This window comes from Mus musculus, chromosome 4 (assembly GCF_000001635.26).
Source record: "Mus musculus strain C57BL/6J chromosome 4, GRCm38.p6 C57BL/6J".
Classification (NCBI taxonomy): Eukaryota; Metazoa; Chordata; class Mammalia; order Rodentia; family Muridae; genus Mus; species Mus musculus.
Genome location: NC_000070.6, coordinates 117,823,653 through 117,842,014, shown reverse-complemented (window position 1 = coordinate 117,842,014; position 18,362 = coordinate 117,823,653). Strand labels below are relative to the sequence as shown.

The following is an 18,362-nucleotide window of genomic DNA, read 5'->3' as shown; positions in this document are numbered from 1 at the left end:
CTTCTGAATGACCCTGGGGTTCAGCCCTTTCCTTGTTGCCTTCTCAGCCCTCACCCCCCAGATCCCTTATTCTCCAGGCTTTCTGTCCCAATGGGCAAAGGTCTATTTTTGACTCTCCAGATGCCCAATCCTATAAAAGATTAAAAAAATGAACAGAGGACTGGGATGGGGTCCAAGTCCTTCATCATCTGTGTGAGTGGTTGCAACCTTTCCCCAGGAAGAGGGGGGGGCATTCAGCTTGGATCAGTGGCACTCCCTCCCCAGTCAGGCAAGCACGATGCCCGCCTCCAACCCTAGTGTCACTCAGCTTGGGCTCCAGGGTGGCTGGACTTTTGGCGGTGTCACTGGTCATACAGGACACACCAGATGTAGTCACACCTCCTGCTTTTACAACACAGTCCCTCCAATGGTACTTTGCAAGTGAAACTTTACAAGTCCTTTACTGCTGGGCCTGAATGCCACCTCTTCTCCGTGGCCCTCCTGACACACTTCTCTAGCAGAATGAGCATGTGTCTTCTTCCATTCTGGTTTGTACAAATCTTTACCAGGTCCTTATCATCTCACGTTACATACATTTGGTCAGAAGCCTATCAGCCCTGAGTCAGTGGTTACCTGAGGGCTTAGAACTGAGTTTCCTTTATTCTTCTGGGCCTAGGTCCTGGCACAGTGGTCAGCTAGCAAGGACGGGCTGAGCTAAACTGAAGGGGACCTGGTGAGTCAGAGGTCCTGGAGTGGGGGTCTTGCCAACCTGGGATTGCATAGGAAGCATCTAAGAGCCATGCGGTGAACAAGTGAGCTGGAGAGGAGGAAGGGAGGATGGGAGGAGCGAGACACATGGCGAAGCTCACACCGTCAATGCCAAGTGTGGACAGACTAGGTCTCGAAAGGGATCAACCTTAGAAAGCCTTAAAGAGTCCGGTCACTTGCTCACCAATAGCCACCTGTCAAGGGCCACCTCTCACCCACAGGAAGTCATAGAAGTCAGAGGAAAGGTAGGCCACTGTTTACTTAAACAAATCAGCTCTTGACTCATGAGTTTCTTTGTCCTGGCTTGAGTTCCTCTTCTCTGGGCAGGGATAAGGTGGGAAATAGGCAGCCAGTGCCTAGGGCTGGACTCTCTCTCAAAGGTGTTCACTTAAAGAAGTCATGCTCCTGGCTTTGGTCTTTTGGTGACAGTCACAAGAGGGCTGTGCCCCTCAAAAGGCAATCATACCTTTGTCCTGCTCAATCAGTCAACCCTTTGCCAAGTAGACCTGACTTTCCCAACACTGCTGCCTCTTTTTCTGCCAAGGACCAATAATGACAAAGACGATAGCAGCTGTGGTGGGCAATATTGTTATGGGCCATCTCCTGGGCTGGAAGTCATGTCCTCTGGGCATCGCGGTAAACGGAGAATGTCCTCGGTCGGTCTGCATCCACAGTTGTCTCCTGGGGCTACTCTGGCACTTCTCTTGAGGTTTATAGTTGAAGAGACCCAGAGAGGCCAACACCTAGCCTGGAAGGCTTGAGCAAAGTTACACCAGACACTGTGGATCACACCTAGGCAGTCCCTGCCCTCGGGTGGCTTGTGCACCAGCAGGGATCAGAGAGATGACCTCATCTGCACCAGAAGGATGAGGGGGTATGAGGCCTTGCTGCTTCTCCTGCCTTTACCATTTCCAGGGAATGGCCCCATCCATCTGCACATCTGGATGTTCAGACGGAGAACTAGGGTAGAGGTCAGCGGCAGTGCTTGGGGCCCTGGGTTGGAGCCATAGCAGTGGGGGGGGGGGGGCACACCCATCAAATGCCTACATTACACCAGGCTTCTCATCAGGTGCTGAAGAGCTGGAACACTCCGATCCCAGACCTGTTCCAACCCAGACATGGCATAACACCGACCAGCAGCAGCAGGTCATGGTCACTGCAGAGTATAATGAAGACGGCAGGTCTGCGATTTGATAGGTCTGGGCTGGATTTGGCCTCAGGTACTCACTAGGTAGGATTCTGAGCGTTTTCTGACCTCTTTGACTCTGACTTTTCTCAGTCTGGAGAATGTAGCCGAGAATTCCCTTAAAACTGGGGCGGGGAGTGTAGAGTTGTCTCTGCCTAGTTTCTGTGTCTATTACAAGTTCTCCATATTTTCTTCCCTTTCCAACCATTCATTTTCTTCAAACCCTGAAGTTTCAGTCCCCTTCTAGGGTTTTGCACAGCCTGAGCTGCTTAGCTGGGGGAGTGGGGGCATTCTAAGGCTCCCTACAGCTACATTCATTTGTTCACATATGGTTACTGCAGGTCTGCCCTGGGCAGACCTGTGCTAGGCACCAAGGACACAAAGGTGTCTCTACCTTCCTGCGTTCCAGGAAAGGCAGCGGGGAGTCAAGCGTGGATAAACAGTGTTGGAGGGACTCTGTGAACTCCATAGCAGGTGAGGCTTCTCTGGGCAAAAGGACAACTGGCAGTGGGCAGGAAGCAGAGAGGGCAGAGGTGACTGCAGAAAATGAAACTGGCAAAGCTCTGGTAGCCCAAGAGGAAGGCGAAACAGACAAGCAGAACAAGAACCTTCTGGGTCTGGATGTCCATCTTAGTCCTGACGCCACCGGTGGCTATTAAAGGCTTTCAGGCAGAACAGCTGGGAGGAGAGTGGATTGCTGGAAGGGACATTCTGAAAGCACGGCTCCTTGGGTGTGGTAGTGCTTGTCTATAGTCTCAGATACTCAGGAAGCTAAGAAGGTAGGGTCATCTGCACCCACAAGTATGAGACTAGCTTGGGCAACATAGAAAGACCCTGTCTCGAAACAAACAAACAAACAAACAAACAAAAAAGGAAACCGTCAGGTGTGGTGGTGCATGCCTTTAATCCCAGCACTTAGAGGCAGGTAGATGTGGATCTTTGAGTTCGAGGCCAGCCTGGCCTACAGCGTGAGTTCCAGGACACCAGGGTTACACTGAGAAACCCTGTCTCACAAACAAAACAAAACAAAACAAAACAAAACAAAAGCAAACAAACCAAAAAAAAAAAAAAAAACCCATAAGGGAAGGGGAAGAGAGAAAGATGGGTCAGTGGTTAAGAGCACTGGCTAGTCCGTCAAAGGACTGGAGTTTGCTTCTTACTTACAGGTGGCTCTCAACCATTTGTAACTCCAGTCCCAGGGATCTGATGCCTTCTTCTTGGGCCCTGCATGCACACGCGCGCGCGCACACACACACACACACAGAGTTAAATATCAGAGAGGGAATATGCATCCGTGTAGATAAAATGGCAGGGAAACACTAAAGCAGTTGTGGAAGAAAACCATCAATGAGCTCTGACAGAGAGGAAGAGGGTTGGCTGGTGAAGCTGATGACGGCAAAAGGAAAGAGGACACGATAAGAGAGATGGAAACAGTAATGAGATGGAACTCGGTGATGAAGTGACTTCCTGCGGGTGGTGAGAGAAAAGGAAGGGTCTCTGCCTACTGTTGGTGCAGTGAGAGGAAGCTGGTAGTTGCCCCAGGGATAAGATGCTGCAGGTTTAAAGATAGGAGAGGAGGTCTGATGTGGACAGACAGGCTTTGGGCTGAGTGTGAGCCCCCAAGACTGATGCTGGGAGGAGGGTCACAGAGCCCTTTAGCACTTGTGACTTTCCTCTTCCCAAAATGGGATTGTCAAATGATCCCCCCACACACACACATCTCCAAAGAGGGAAGGCATTGCTTTTGTTGTGGTTCCAAAGGCTGGAGTACGGAGTGTAGTACTGGTCTTCTGGCTCCCTCACGAAGGTGCCCACGGTGAAGCTCCTGATTTCTTGGTGAGCAGGAAGCAGCCAGGTGGACCAACTTATAAGCATATATTTATCTGTATTCTTGATTATGTGTGTACAGGGAAGAGGGAGCAGATCCACTAGAGGTGGAGTTACAGGTGGTTATGAGTCCCACAACATGGTTGCTGGAACCTGTGTGTCCCCTGCAAGGGCAGTATGCAGGCAGATTTTTCTTTAAGTTTTTTTTTTTGTTGTTGTTTTTATTTTTTTAAACTTTTAATTCTTTTTCGAGACAGGGTTTCTTTGTGTAGCCTTGACTGCTTGAGGGCTAGCTCAACCCAGGAGATCTGCTTGCCCCTGCTTCCCAAGTACTGGGATTAAAGTCCTGAGTGCCACCACCACCCAGTTTTTAAAAATTTTTATTTATATGTATGTGTGTGAATGCATAATACGGGGGTGGAATAGAGGTTGGGAGAGTGCCAACAGAGGACATCCCATTCCCTGAAGCTGAAGTTACAAGCAATAGTGAGCCTCCTGACACTGCTGCCAGGAACTACAGGCCCTGGCCGTCTGGAAGACCAGCCAGCCCCTTATGCATCCCTAATCACTGAGCCATCTTTCCAGCCCCTAGGTAGACCAATTTTAGGGGTCTATATGAACTAAGCCCTCACTAGTAACTAGAGGCAACAGGTCTCCAGTACTTTACAATTCGGAGGGAGGAGACACCGTCTCTATTCACTACCACAGGGATGTTAGCACAGTGTTGTGTGCATAAAGTCTCCTGTCTGGGGCACCAAGCCAGCTACTTGCTGCAAACTCAGGGGCTTCCTGCATCCCCACCTTTGCTCGGGCAATAGTTCCCTCTGTAAGGGTCTCTGGTCCCCAGTTTTCACTGGTCAATACATTGCCTACCAACATCAAAACCAGACCCCATGCCATTATCTTCATGAAGCCTTCCTCCTCCTTCTGCAGTCGACCCTTCCATGGTACCCTTCAAGAATGCAATATATGCAAGATGCTGGCTTCTGTCCACCCCCTCTGTCTGGAGAGGTCTGCCAGGGCAGACGTGTGGTTCTTCTATATCCTGAGAACTATACTACTGTAGTCCCGCTGAACATAAGGAGGAAGGGAGCGTTTTCTCTGAAGTCTTTGAAACACTTGGGCACGCTCAATGTTCTCCGCTAGTCCCTAACCAATCCTATCACCCGCTCTCTAACCTTTTGCCTCTCTGGAGATGTCTTTATCTTAGGTGTTCTTTTTGCCCATTCCTTGCCCTCTATCCTTTATCTTTCTAACAGTCATAGCCTCAGACTTGCTTCATTTAAAAAATAGAACAGAAACCAGTCAGTGGTGGCACACACCTTTAGACCCAGCTCTTGGGAGGCAGAGGCAGGCAGATCTCTGAATTCAAGGCCAGCCTGGTGTATAGAGCAAGTTTCAGGATAGCCAGGGCTACGCAGAGAAATTCTGTCTCAAAATACAAAACCAAAAAACAAGAAAAAAAGGAAAAAAAGTAGAACAGGCTTTGTGAGGGAGCTATCATAGAGTGCTAGGTGGGTACGCGGCTCCTTTAAGAGTGACTAGCGAGGGGCGTGGCCTATGGAAAACAGACCCGAGAGGGGGTGCGGCCCCTTTAAGTAGCTGCCCGGCCGGACTTGAAGGCCCGGGACGGGCTGGCAGTGTGGGGCGCGGTCACTTTTGGAGTCATGGCACCGCCCGGAGTGCCCACTTCCTCGAAACGAGACCGGTTCGCTTTAATCAGTGTGCAAGGTGTGTTGGGGGGCGGGCGTTACATCAGCCACCACGTGTGCGCCTCTCAGCTGGCGTGGAGGATGCCGCCCCGCCCCCCGCGGTGGAAAAGTACCCGGGTGCCGAGGTCTCCGCCCCCTTGCCCCGCCCCCGCCCGTCCTCGGCCCCTCCCGGGTCTGCGGGCAAGCCCCCTCCCGGCTCGCTGGCCTCAGCTCCGGCCCGTGTGTGGCTGCCTGCTGCGGGGTACAGGCTGGGAGCAGGCGCTCGGGAGCTGCGGGAAACCAGGCCTCACCTGTGGCCGCCCGCACTCGCCGCAAGCATGCCCAGAAGGAAGGCTAGAGTGAAGGCTCGAGTGGCAGGGCGTGGATTTTTTCCCCCCAGAGTAGCAGTCCCCCAAAACCACTCTCCGCCCCGCAATCCCTTCTCAACGCTGCAGCCACGCGAGCCGCGGACAAAAGAGAACCGGAGGGCGCTGGGGTTCTTCCTCGCTGCTTCCCAGGAACCGCGGGCGCGCGGGAACCGGCACCCGGCGGGCGAGTGGGCGGGCAGATTAGGAAGGCCGCCGGCTGCGGCGCCCAGATAGATAGCCAGCACGGCTGGGAGAGGAGGTGGGGCGAGAGGCTGCACGCGGGGCACAGACCCCGCTGCCGGCTCCCGGCCGCGGCAGACCCACTGGCGCCCCAGAAAGACCGAAGACGCTCTTCGGTTCCGGCGCTGCGCGCACAGCCCCGTACCAACCACCTCCGACCGAGCCGGCGTCGGCACGCAACGCACCCCCTCCATTCCGAAATCACCCTCCCTCCCGTCTGCTTTAGTTCCTTGGTGACAACGATGACACACAGACACACGCACCTACCCAGACCTTCGCGGCGAGACAGACATCCCAGTGCGAGCACTCACACTCTTAGCCACAGATACCCGCAAGCAAACGCTATCTCATCCACGCACCACACACACATCCATACACATCCTGGGGCTCAGCCTCCCAGAGTCACAGAAACGCCCAGAACGACGGCTGGACAGACCTAGGCTCGGGCCGCAAAGCCCCCTTCCCCCAGCTCTCTTACCATACTGCTGCCCCCGGCCCAGGCGTGCTGGGTCCGCACCGCGGTGCGCCCAGGTGGCTTTCTTAAAGGGAAAGTTGCATCAGCCTCCCGAGGCTCTCTGCAGCCGCCAGTCCTCCCGCCCCGCCGCGTTGCCTGCCGCTCCTCCAGAGCTTGTTGTGTTTTGGTTTCGGGGAGGCGGGGGCTAAGAGTTTGGTGAAAGTTTGGAGAGTGAAGAAGGCTTGAGAAACCTAGCCAAGTCCCTCCCCTCCCTGAGCGGCTCCCCTGGCCGCCCTCCCCCGCCCTGGTCCCATCTCCTCCCTCCCGCGTGCCGACTACTCAGACTCCTCCTACCAGGGAATAAGATTACAAGTGGCTCTAGTTTTCTGATGATTGATCCTCACGAACCCCTGGGAGTGGGGCTCGGCAAAGGAGTCCCCTTCTCCTTCGCCTCTCTGCCCTTCAGTTGGGACACTTGGAGGAAGCAGATGTCCTCCCCTTCGGGCTAGGCTTGGAACGAAGCCAAAAGGCCTGGGGCGCTTTGGGGGGCTGGGGCTGCAGTTAGCCCGCCAGGCCCCTGGCCTTCTGCGCCTGCGTTCCCCCTAGAGAGACGTCAAGAGCAAATTCCGTTCCCTTTGCAGTAGCGCCGCTAGAGACTGTGGGCACAGCTGAGTAAAGCCTGGGGCCCACTCCTTGGAATTGCAAGGCTGGGGAGCCCTTTCTCCCCGAATTCTCCACCACTGATTTGATCAGCCCTACCTGGTTAGTTGTGCCACAGAGCCTACCTACTTCAGGTGCCTGGATTGCAGTATCTGCCAAAAGATGCTTTGTTGAGCCTCAGTTTCCTCCTCTGCAAAATGGAGAGAATGACTTAAGGAAATGCATACCCACGTGAAACTCATTGCTCCAGATTGGCAGTGGTGCCTAGCAAATGGAACAGGCTGCCACATTTGCTTACCTTGAGCAAGCTGCCAACCCTCTATCAAACCAGACAATACTGATTGCCAGAGGACTGCTGTTGCTTCGCAGGTGCTCTGCAAAAGGCCCTGGTCTGGAGAGGCAGGCTCCGGATTCCACTCTGTGCCCCGAGTTCTCACCATTTTCCGGCCAGGAAACTTGCTTGTTTATTGACATCCAGTCTCCAAAGAGCAGGCGCATCCATGTCAAAGCCGCGCACAAGATCAACTGGTGTGAGAAGCCACCTTATTAATTTATAATCACTGAAAAAGACAGCAGCCAGCACACTCCCTTCAGTTGGGCCTCTCTCTACCCCACGGCTCAACCACAGCCCTTTCCCAGAACTACCTTCTTATATACTGCTTTCTGCTGTCATGGAACTCACAATCTGTTCATTCTCGAGATTTGGTCAGATCTAGGAAGGCACTTATGTCCCTTTTGAGTTTGCCCGTGAACACAGCAGTTATAAGCCTGCTTGGGGTTTATAGTCTCCCACGAACTAATTACCAGAGTTTTGTATAGAGTAGAGAGGGGACACACACGCAGATCTACCTAAGCAATCTGTTGTGCCTGTGGGCTTTTTTTTTGGGGGGGGGGATTTGAGACAGGGTTTCTCTGTATAGTCCCGGTGGCTGTCCCGGAACTAACTTTGTAGACCAGGCTGGCCTTGCACTCAGAAATCCGCCTGCCTCTGCCTCCAAGGGCTGGGATTAAAGGCGTGCACCACCACCACCTGTGGCCTTTAACTTTGCTTATGTAGAAGTTTCTGGGAGTCTAACTGTGGGTCCTGCAGCAGGCTGTGTAGTTGTGTGTGTGCTCAAGTCCTGGATCTGACCAGATAGTATCTAAACACTTCTCATCTTCCCTACCAGGACTTGGGTTCCTCTACAAGTTGTTTATGGTCTCTCATAGCCTGCCTCCTCTTTAGATTATCCAAAATGGCTCCTTCCCAAGACAGATGGACAGGAGGCTCTTGGGAGAAGCTGCCAGGTAAAGGGAAGGTTGGGGCTGAGGGAGGGGCTTCCATCTAACTTATAGGGATGCGATGGACCTAAAAGGCATTAGGATGGTTCTAAGAAAATGTTTAAAACTTTATTTTGAATTTTGAAGTTTTCTTTCTTTATTCTCTTTACATCCAGATTTCAGCCCCTCCTGCTGGTACCCCCTCACACACAGCCCTTCTCCGCTCCCTGAATTCTTTTCTTTCTTTTTTTCTTTCTTTTTTCCTGGAGTCAGCATCTCACTATGTAGTTCTGGCTGACATTGTTCTCACTATATAGACTAAGCTGACCTCCAACTCAGTGATCCACCTGCTTCTGTTTCCACAGCCCTGGGATTAACAGCTTGTATGCTGAGCTTTCTATGTGGAGGAGGTTGTTTTGTTGGTTTTTGTTTATTTGCTTCTGGGATGGTTTGATTTGGTTTGGTTTGGTTGGTTTGGTTTTTGAGACAGTAACCACCATGTATGCAGCTCTGGATGACACAAAATTCGCTATGTACTCCTGGCCGGCTTTGAACCTCTGGCAGTCCTCTCTTCTACCTCTCTTATTAATGGCCTAGTGAAAAGTAGGTCCCTTATCCACTCTAAGGAACCCATGTGAAGGAGAGCTGATTTAGGGATACAAGGGTACCTGTCTGCCAAGGGCTGAGGCCCAGGGAGGTTTGAGGAGGAGAAGGAGGCGTGCAGAATTGGTATTACTAGAAAGTTTGGGATTTGAGAAGCAATCTAGTGCTTAAGTTCAGGGTTTGAAGAAAAAGATTTTCTTTTTTTGTTTGTTTGTTTTTCAAGACAGGGTTTCTCTGTATAGCCCTGGCTGTCCTGGAACTCACTCTGTAGACCAGGTTGACCTCGAACTCACAAATCCACCTGCCTCTGCCTCCCAAGTGATGGGATTAAAGGTGTGTGCCACCACAGCACGGCTGAGGAAAAAGATTTTTATCTTGAGGGGCATTTGGAGAAATTGGGCATGCTGACTATGAGGTTTTTTGCTAGTTAACAGTGACAAAGCAAAAAAGATGTGTGTATGTTATCTGATTAGTACAAAGCTTCAGACAACCACAGTCGCTCGTAGTAGGTCCTAAGGAGAGGCTTGAAGGAGACACTCCACGGTAAAAAGCTGTCTCTGGGAGACAGGAACTAGAGTGTATGTTTTTTTCCAATCAGAATGAAGTCTCAGGGGAGACAGGTCTGGGCCTAGCCCAGGTCAGAGCTGGGATGGCCTTCATGATCCATGGGGAGGTCCCCGCCCTGGGCAGCTGGCCTACAGGAAGAAAAGACATGGCCAGCCAGTGGGAGAGGATGGTGGTCAGGTCTGATAGACAGGAGGAAGGATGGGCCCAGATCAGAGGCCTGATACCTGAGGACAGGACAGCAAGTGGGCAGGCAGTACTGGACCGCACCCATTGCTTGCTGAGGCGTGTCTCAGGAACCTCTAGTTACAGAGTTATTTCCTGGGAGGGCTGGGCCCAGCTGCAGATCCCCCAGTGTTGGCTGGGTGCCTGTCTGTTGTCACCAACAAGCCAGCAGGATTAAATCGTATGTATCAGAGGACTTAACCAGAGCCCAAATAGGTATAGAAGAGGGCTAGCAGCCTCGAGCCACTTTTAGAGGCACCTTGATAGAGGTGTGCCGAGAACACTACTGAGAAATTGGTGGTGTTCTGTACTTTAAATTTGCACATGGCTTGATTAGTGGTCCCTACCTCCTTACAGTCCCAGCCTAGGGGGCTAGGAAGCATTGTCAGGAGGATCCTGTCTTGGCTTTGCTCTCAGAATCATCCTCTCTTGAACTTGAAACCATCATTACACAACTCCTTCCCTGCCCTGACCCAGTGTGGAACAGCTGTTTAAATCCATGAGTTCCACTGGGGCTCCACGTGTCTCTTGGGTCATCTTATGTCACCCTCGCTCATGACAGCTTAAGTCAATCCAGGCAGGACCTCAGTGGCCACAAATGACATCAGGCAAACAGGAAGCATCAACCTTGGCCCTGTCCAGGTAGCCTTCCAAGTCTCCAGAGCAGTCAATGCCTAGATTCTTAAATGCCTTTAACAGAGCCTTACAATGCCAAGGAAGCCAGCATTCCCAGCACTGTGGAGGACTCAAAAGTCTGTACTCATGATGCTGAACAAGTATACGATGTCTAAACATTCTTGGCATCCAACTTGCAGAACACCATTGGCATAGGTCACCAGAGAAGAGGAGAGGTGGCTCTCTGTGACTGGTATAAGCCGAGGAGTAGCCATGATTGAAGTGAGCTGGAGGTAGCAGTGACAAAAGTGGAGATGTCCCCCACCCAACCCTCCATGCTCCCACCTAGGCCTGGAGAGGGGCCGCAGTTAGAATGGCTTTTCCTCAGGACCTGTAAAATTTAGCGAGCACTTAACCAAATATTTCTGAGTGTCCACCGTGTGCTGAGAATTATGTCACTCTCTGAGAACGTGGCTCCGAGAAAGAGGGGTCTCCCCCGTCCACACATGGGGTTCTCGATGTGTATCCTTGTTGGAGTGTTGGTGTATAGTCCAATACAAGGCCGTCTGGGGTCCATGTGTAGCCAAGAACATGGCAGTGATACTGAGCTCATGGGCATGCCATAGATACCGTGCTGTTATGTCACCAGGAGCGGTATCCACAAGTCAATGTGTGTCACCAGCAGGCTATGCTAAGGTGCTATGTTCATCAGACTGGCCATTCCAATGATCCTTCCCTCCACAGTGCTGTTCCAAGGAATGGGATGGAAGGTCCCTGGGATTCCCAAATATCGAGTCTCCCTGAGGAGGGCAGGGCTGGCTCCAGACCTGAGGCTGGTTACCCAGTGCTTCCCTATGGTGGGATAAATTCTTCCCACTGTTGCTGTTCCCAATGAACCCAGAGCCTCTATGGATGGGGAGGACAGGAAGAGGAATGGTTATGTGTGAAGCAGCCAACACCAAAATAGCTCTACCCTGGGGGAGGATCCTGTGACACCGCCCCCTGCTCCCAATCCAGCTGCTGACCTGGTGCCTGGGGAGCACTTCTTTCTGATCCCACTTTCCCAGCTTCTCTTGGACATGAATGATGGACCAAGCTTCCCCCCAAGTGATGACATCACAGGGAATGAGGTTGCTGGGAAGAGAGCCCTCGAGGGAGGGCTGGGGACAGGGTGGCCTGTTGCCTAGGTGGGTGGGGTTCCTTCTGCTGGCAAGCCTTTCTACAAGGCCAAGCAGCTGAGAAGGCAGGGCTGGATAAGGCATGTGGGGTACAGGGGGTGTGTGCCTTATCTGTCCCAGACACATGTCTGATAAGCCTCTTACCAGGGCCTGGCCCCGGGGAGCAGGTGTGGAGCCGGCTGGAAGAGGGGAAAGGCCAGCTGGGGCTGGCTCCGTACCAGGAAAGACAGCAGGGTCAGGAAGTTCTGGCGCAACCCAGGAAAGGGAAGGAAGGCTGTCTCTGTGAGCCGTGTGGATTGGTGCTCAGAGTCCTGCTTCCCAGCGTTGGCCTCCCCAGGTCCTCAACTACTGAGACTTGGAACCCATGTCTCTGGGATTCCTCTGTGCCAGGAGCAATGGCGGAAGCCCGACATTGTGTGGGATTAAAGGATTTGCCCAGTGGGGGAGTGGGAGAAGGGAGCCTCGTGTGTGGGAACTGTGCATGCTCCCTCCCAGTCAGGGTCTTCTCCTGGAGTACGCCCTGCATGCCCAGAATCACACAGGGGCCCTAGCTGGGTTTCCCAGACCCTTCCCAGCCTCGATACACCTGTACACCTCCCTAGTCTGCACATATCCCCACACGCCAGGAATCCCAGCCTTCCTGGGACATTTACTTCCAACAAATTCCACAGACACCTTGGAGCCCTGGTGCCCTCTGGCGACAAGAGCCACACATGGCAGTTACCGTGACTCCTCAGGTCACCCTGGGTCAGACAGTATTACCATACTATCATTTGCCTGGTTGTTTTGTTATCTTCACATCAAATTTGTAAAGTAAAAGTAATCTCCATTTTCTAGCGCTAAGGACATACAGGTTAAATAACTATACAAGTAATCAGTGGTAAAGATTGAACTTGAGCCCGGGCTGGCATGTGTCCAAAGTCTATGCTATCAGAGTATGTACAGACTGCTTAGAGTGTGTGTGAACATGGGCACCTGAGGCAGACCATGTTTAACATAGGGGCCATGCTGGTCTCTGAGGGTCATGAGTGAAGTTGAGGCTGTCTGTCTGTGACTATGAATCAGTAAGAATTGGTTTGGACACATTGAGGTTGGCTGTTGGCTGTTGGGACTTTTCTATGGCTTTTATGTGACTGTGTAGCTGTAACATACACATGGTTCAGCTTGTGACTTATGATGTGTGAGAGTAGCTACAGCAGTGAGTGTGTGAGAGAGGCAGACAGACAAAGGTAGAGACACAGACAGACAGACAGAGAACTATACAGAGTTATACAGAGCAACCCTGTCTCAAAACAAAACAAAACAAAACGAACAAACCAAAAACCAAAAGAGAACATTACTGTGTGACTGTATTATGGACATTCTGCAGCTAGTGGAGTTGTGGGAAGAGAGAAGGGCGGAGGGCCCTGCGTTCCCAGCACCACTAGGCTTTGAGTCCCAGGACTGTGTCACTCACCATGACATACATGATGGATGGCGCTTCACATGCCTGATACAGTCCCTGGGGGCCGAATTCTCCTCCTCTCCTCCCCCGACTTTTATTTTTTGAGGAAGTAAAGCAAATAGTACCACAGATGGAGTTGGTCTTCATTTTTTTCCATGAGATATTTATGAAAGCATTTTACATGCCTTGGAGTGATAGCTTTTTTTTTTTTTTTTTTTTTTTTTGAGTCCTTTAAAAAGAAAATGGGCCAGAGAACCAGCTGGGCAGGTGAAAGTGCTTGGTGCTTGCAGCACTAGCCTGACGAGGTGAATTCCGAACCTCTGTGGATGCCCAAAGCAGTAAATGAAGGTCTGTAATACCAGCATGCTTATGGGAGGCAGAGACAGGAGAATGAATCCACAGAAGCAGGCCAGCTACCCTGGAGCATGAAGTGCAATGATAAAAAGGAGATCCTGCCTGGAGCAAGGTGAAGGGGAGGACCAGTATCTAAGCTTATCCTCTCACCTGAGCATGCATGCGCGCGCGTGCACACACACACACACACACACACACACACACATTAAAGTAAATATGGAGCCAGGTGGTGGTGGTGCACTCCTTTAGCCCCAGCACTTGGGAGGCAGAGGCAGGCAGATTTCTGAGTTCGAGGCCAGCCTGATCTACAGAGTGATTTCCAGGACATCCAGGACTATACAGAGAAACCCTGTCTCAAAACAAAACAAAACAAAACAAAACGAACAAACCAAAAACCAAAACAAACAAAAAAGTAAATGTGGCTATTGTGTTCTTTTATTATCTAGGCTGAGGCTGCAGCTGACTATGTAAACCCAGGCTGGCCTCAAATTCACACTGCGCCTTCCTTCTCAGACTGGGATTGCAGTGCTGAGGTTGTCGTCTTATTGCAGGGGTCATAGGTATACACCGCCATGCCTGGGTTAGCTGTTGTCATTCTTTAACTTGAGCAATTCTGAGATGTTAACTGATCAAGTGCAAAGATCCTTTCAGGGCATCCACAGGCAAAAGCTATTTGCTAACAACAAATCATTAGCTGTCACTTTGACTTGCTGATATTTTCACTGAGGACACCAGAGTGACAATGAGTAGAAATCCTGGCATGTAAATAGGGGTCAAGGAACTTGGCAACTGACTAGGAACTATGCATTGGATTTTTTTTTTTCCCAAAAAAACAGGGACTGAGGGCTAGGTTTGTTTGGAGATGTCCTGATTTTTTATGTGTATGCATGTTTTACCTATGTGTGTGCATGGAGGTGACTACAGCAGTCGGAAGAGAGCATCAGATCCCTGGATCTGGGGTTATGAGTGGTTGGAAGCCACCATGCAGTGACTGGGAATCAAATCTGGGTCTTCTACAAGAGCAAAATATACTCTTAACCTCTGAGCCATCTCTCCAGCCCCAACTGACTTGCTTTGTGAGCCAAGGTCCTGGTCTTCTCTCAGCCTCCTAAGTGCTGGAAATACAGGTTGGAAGTGCTGAGATTACAGTTGTCCAGGTGCTGGGAGAACAGGTGTCCAAGTGCTGGGATTACAGGTGTCCAGGTGCTGGGATTACAGGTGTCCAGGTGCTGGGATTACAGGTGTCCAGGTGCTGGGATTACAGGTGTCCAGGTGCTGGGAGAACAGGTGTCCAGGTGCTGGGATTACAGGTTTCCAGGTGCTGGGAGAACAGGTGTCCAGGTGCTGGGAGAATAGGTGTCCAGTTCCTGAGAGAACAGGTGTATGCCTCCACACCCCACTTAATGATTGACTGTACTTAACACTTTAGCCCATGGCTTTATAATATTGTGTGTGGTAAAATGGGAAGTATAGTTTATTTACTAGAATATTGGGCTGCTGACCCACACAGAAAGCAGAGTGCCCACCTACCAAAGTGGGGAATCCCTGAGAAGGAGGCAGATCCGGAGGTGTGCTCAGGGCCTGGGATGGCTGGAAGCTCATGAGCTGGATTTCCCAACATGATGAGCTGTAATTCTCAGACTACAGTATTTGTCAGACCTTTTCTCTAAAATGAGCGAATGAGGGTGTTAGTCCAAGAAATAAAGCACTAGTGTTTGTTGCCAAAGATGAAATTAGACCTTCCACATAAAAATTAGAATTGGTAAAATTGTTTCCTTGAATTTAAAGCTTCTGAGGCCTGATGAGACCAGTGGTAGTGTTCTGAATGTGCATGTCTGCTGGGATTCTGATATTGTATAACGAGATGTATCAACATTTAATCATGTGAGAGGCTGAGGCAGGAGAATTTCTATGAGTTCTATTTCATCCTGAGTTAGGCCAGCCTGGGCTACACTGTGAGGCTCTGCCTCAAAAAAGAAGGGAAAATGAGCATGATGGCATGTGACTGTGATCCCAACACTTGGGAGGTAGAAGTGGGGAGATTAGGACCTTGGAGTATCCTCAGCTTCATGATGAGTTCTGGCCTAACCTGGGCTACATGAGAATTTTGTGGAGAGAGGGAGAGGGGGAGGGGAAAGGGAGGTGGGGAGAGAAAGAGAGCTATGTAAGATGGTTAAGCAGTATTCTTCAAATGATTTACTACCTCTTACAAAATCATGCTGTGTAAATGAGCTGTTTAAAGTACAAAACAGATTGATGGATACCTTTCTGGAGACAGTCTCTTGCATGTTATCCATTCTAACCTTGAGCTCATGATCCTCACCGCACAAGAATAGACCAATTAATATACTAAAACATGAAAAGTCTTCATTGCTATTTATCTTCAGGAAGCTATCATCTCCAGCTTTCCGGGAACATCAAGAATATCCACAATTAACTGGAAAGGTTATTTGGTGCTTGCCATTTCCTGTGAGATAAAGCATTGTCTTAAGATGCAAGATGTCCTATGGCAGTGGTTCTCAACCTGTGGGTCGGTCGTAACCCCTTTAGCAAAGCCCTAGCTCCAAAAACATTTATGTTATGTTTCATAACAGTAGGAAAACTACAGTTATGAAGTAGCAACAAAAATAATTTTATGGTTGGGGGAGGGTGTCACCAACCATAAGGAACTGTACTAAAGGGTCGCAGCATTTGGAAGGTTGAGAACTGCTGTCTAAAGGGAGGCAAAACACTCCATTCCTCCGGGAAGCTTCTTAGACTCAGGAAGTAAACAACTTACAAACTTCAAGAAGTCCCTGAAGCTGACCAGACGGAGTAGGTTCCTCCCTTCTCAAACTTACAGAAACAGTAAGAACTACTGAGAGATTCTCTCAGAGAAGCTGAGCTGCCAAGAAGAGACATCCGGCAGACGCTACTGTCACTTTTCCCTGCTTGCTGCAGCCATGGTCAACCCCACCGTGTACTCCGACATCACGGCCGACAGTGAACCCTTGGGCACGTCTTCTTTGAGCTGTTAGCAGACAAAGTTCCAAAGACAGCAGAAAACTTTCGTGCTCTGAGCCCTGGAGAGAAAGGATTTGGCTATAAGGGTTCCTCCCTTTACAGAATTATTCCAGGATTCATGTGCCATTCATTTTCACGCCATAATGGCACTGGCGGCAGGTCTGTCAAAGGAGAGAAATCGAGGATGAGAACTTCATCCTGAAGCGTACAGGTCCTGGCATCTTGTCCATTGCAAATGCTGGACCAAACGCAAACAGTTCGCAGTTTTTTATGTGCACTGCCAAGACTGAATAGCTGGATGGTCTTTGGGACGGTGAAAGAAGGCATGAACATTGCGGAAGCCATGGAGCGTTTTGCATCCAGGAATGGCAAGACCAGCAAGAAGATCACCATTTCTGACTGTGGACAACTATAATTTCTTTTGACTTTCGGGCATTTTACCCATCAAACCATTCTTTCTGTAGCTCAGGAGAGCACCCCCACCCCATCTGCTCGCAATGTCCTATCATCTCTGCTCTCACTGAAGTTCTGTGGGTTCCATATTTTCCTCTTTCCCCTTCAAGTCTAGCTGAGTTGCAAAGTTAAGTTTATGATTACGAATAAAAACTAAATAAGAAAAAAAAAAAGAGAGAGAGAGAGACATCCTTCATCAAGGCGACACTGTTGTACCTGCAGGCTGTCCAGTGAGTCTCAGGTGTCCAGCTTTCTGACACAGCCCTGGGTGCTGGGATGGACTTTGTGATGCAGCTGCCGTTCAGTCACTTCTGATGCTGTCAGTAACTCCTCACCCATATTCCTATAAGTAATACCAGTAAGTTCGCCGACTTACCAAGTTGGATTCTGGTATATCCGTGCTTTGTTCCGTCAGAGGTTCCCTATGCAGGGTGAGTAGATGTGTGTTCATGTTTCTCCAGGCATAGTGTGGCACAGTATAACGGTGCCCAAAGCAGGGACTGATGGAGCCATAGATGAGTTTGGGAGGAGCATTTGCATGGTCCTGGCTAGGGGTAGCTGTGGATGGAATTGAGGTGGGACAGTCTGAGGATACAGCAATCTGTGGACATGCATGGAGGTGGGGATCTTGACATTTTTATGGGATAAAATTCCCTCAGGCCTGGAGAGTGACACCCAAGGGACAAGAGTGTCAACAGGTTGCTTGAGGTGACACGGCCACTGCTGTGTGTAGTAAGAATTGTAAGGTGGAGATGATTACTCAGTGGAGATTCGCTTGTGGAAGAGCAGCCAGATGGAAGATGGCTGATCGTACAGCCAACAGGATACTCAGAAAAGAGGGTGCAAGTTAAATTCCTGCTAAGGAGCTTTTCACGGGATTCAAAACCTTAGAGTCCATAAGAAGGATCAAGAGTCCGGAGAAAAAGTCCCCAGCGGACAGAATAAAAGATACTGTCCTGGTCAGTGTTTTGTCAGCTTGATGCAAGCTAGAGGAGGGAGCGTCCATCGAGAAAATGTCCCCATCAGATGAGTCTCTGGTACATTTTCTTGCTTGATGATGGATGTGGGTGGGCCCAGTTCACTGTGGGCAGCGTCACCCCTGGGCTGGTGGTCCTGGATGCTACAGGAAGGCAGGCTGAGCAAGCCATGAGGAGCAAACCAGTCAGCACTGCTTCTCTGCATCAGCATCTGCCCCCAGGTTCCTGCCCTGCTTGGGCTCCTGCCCAGACTCCCCTCAGTGACGGACCTGGAAGTATAAAGTGAAATAAATCCTGTCCGCCTCAAGCTGCTTTTGGTCATGGTGTTTTATCACAACAATAGAAACACAAAGATAGAAATATCTCAGGCCAGACCTTTAATAAAGAAGAAAAAATATCTGAGATTCAATACACAGACGGAGGCCTTCACAATGGTCCAGCACAGAAACCCACGCTAATCTTGGGATACACAGCACCTGAGCTGGCTGAGCTGGGAAAAGACTTTAAACACAG

The 18,362-nt window shown here is 50.4% G+C and overlaps 1 protein-coding gene and 1 pseudogene across 2 annotated transcripts in view; one reads left to right on the top strand and one right to left on the bottom strand.

Moving 5' to 3' along the window:
- Positions 1 to 6,757, bottom strand: part of Slc6a9 (solute carrier family 6 (neurotransmitter transporter, glycine), member 9) — a 34,048-nt gene extending 27,291 nt beyond the window's left edge. The window contains exon 1 of one of the 2 annotated variants that reach the window (NM_008135.4): positions 6,538 to 6,757. The gene's annotated coding sequence lies outside the window, so the exon portion shown is untranslated. Of the gene's footprint in view, positions 1 to 6,326; positions 6,406 to 6,537 lie in introns of those variants that run through there. The other variant, NM_001369016.1, reaches the window with a different exon arrangement.
- Gm12842 (predicted gene 12842) lies at positions 16,321 to 17,036 on the top strand (annotated as a pseudogene).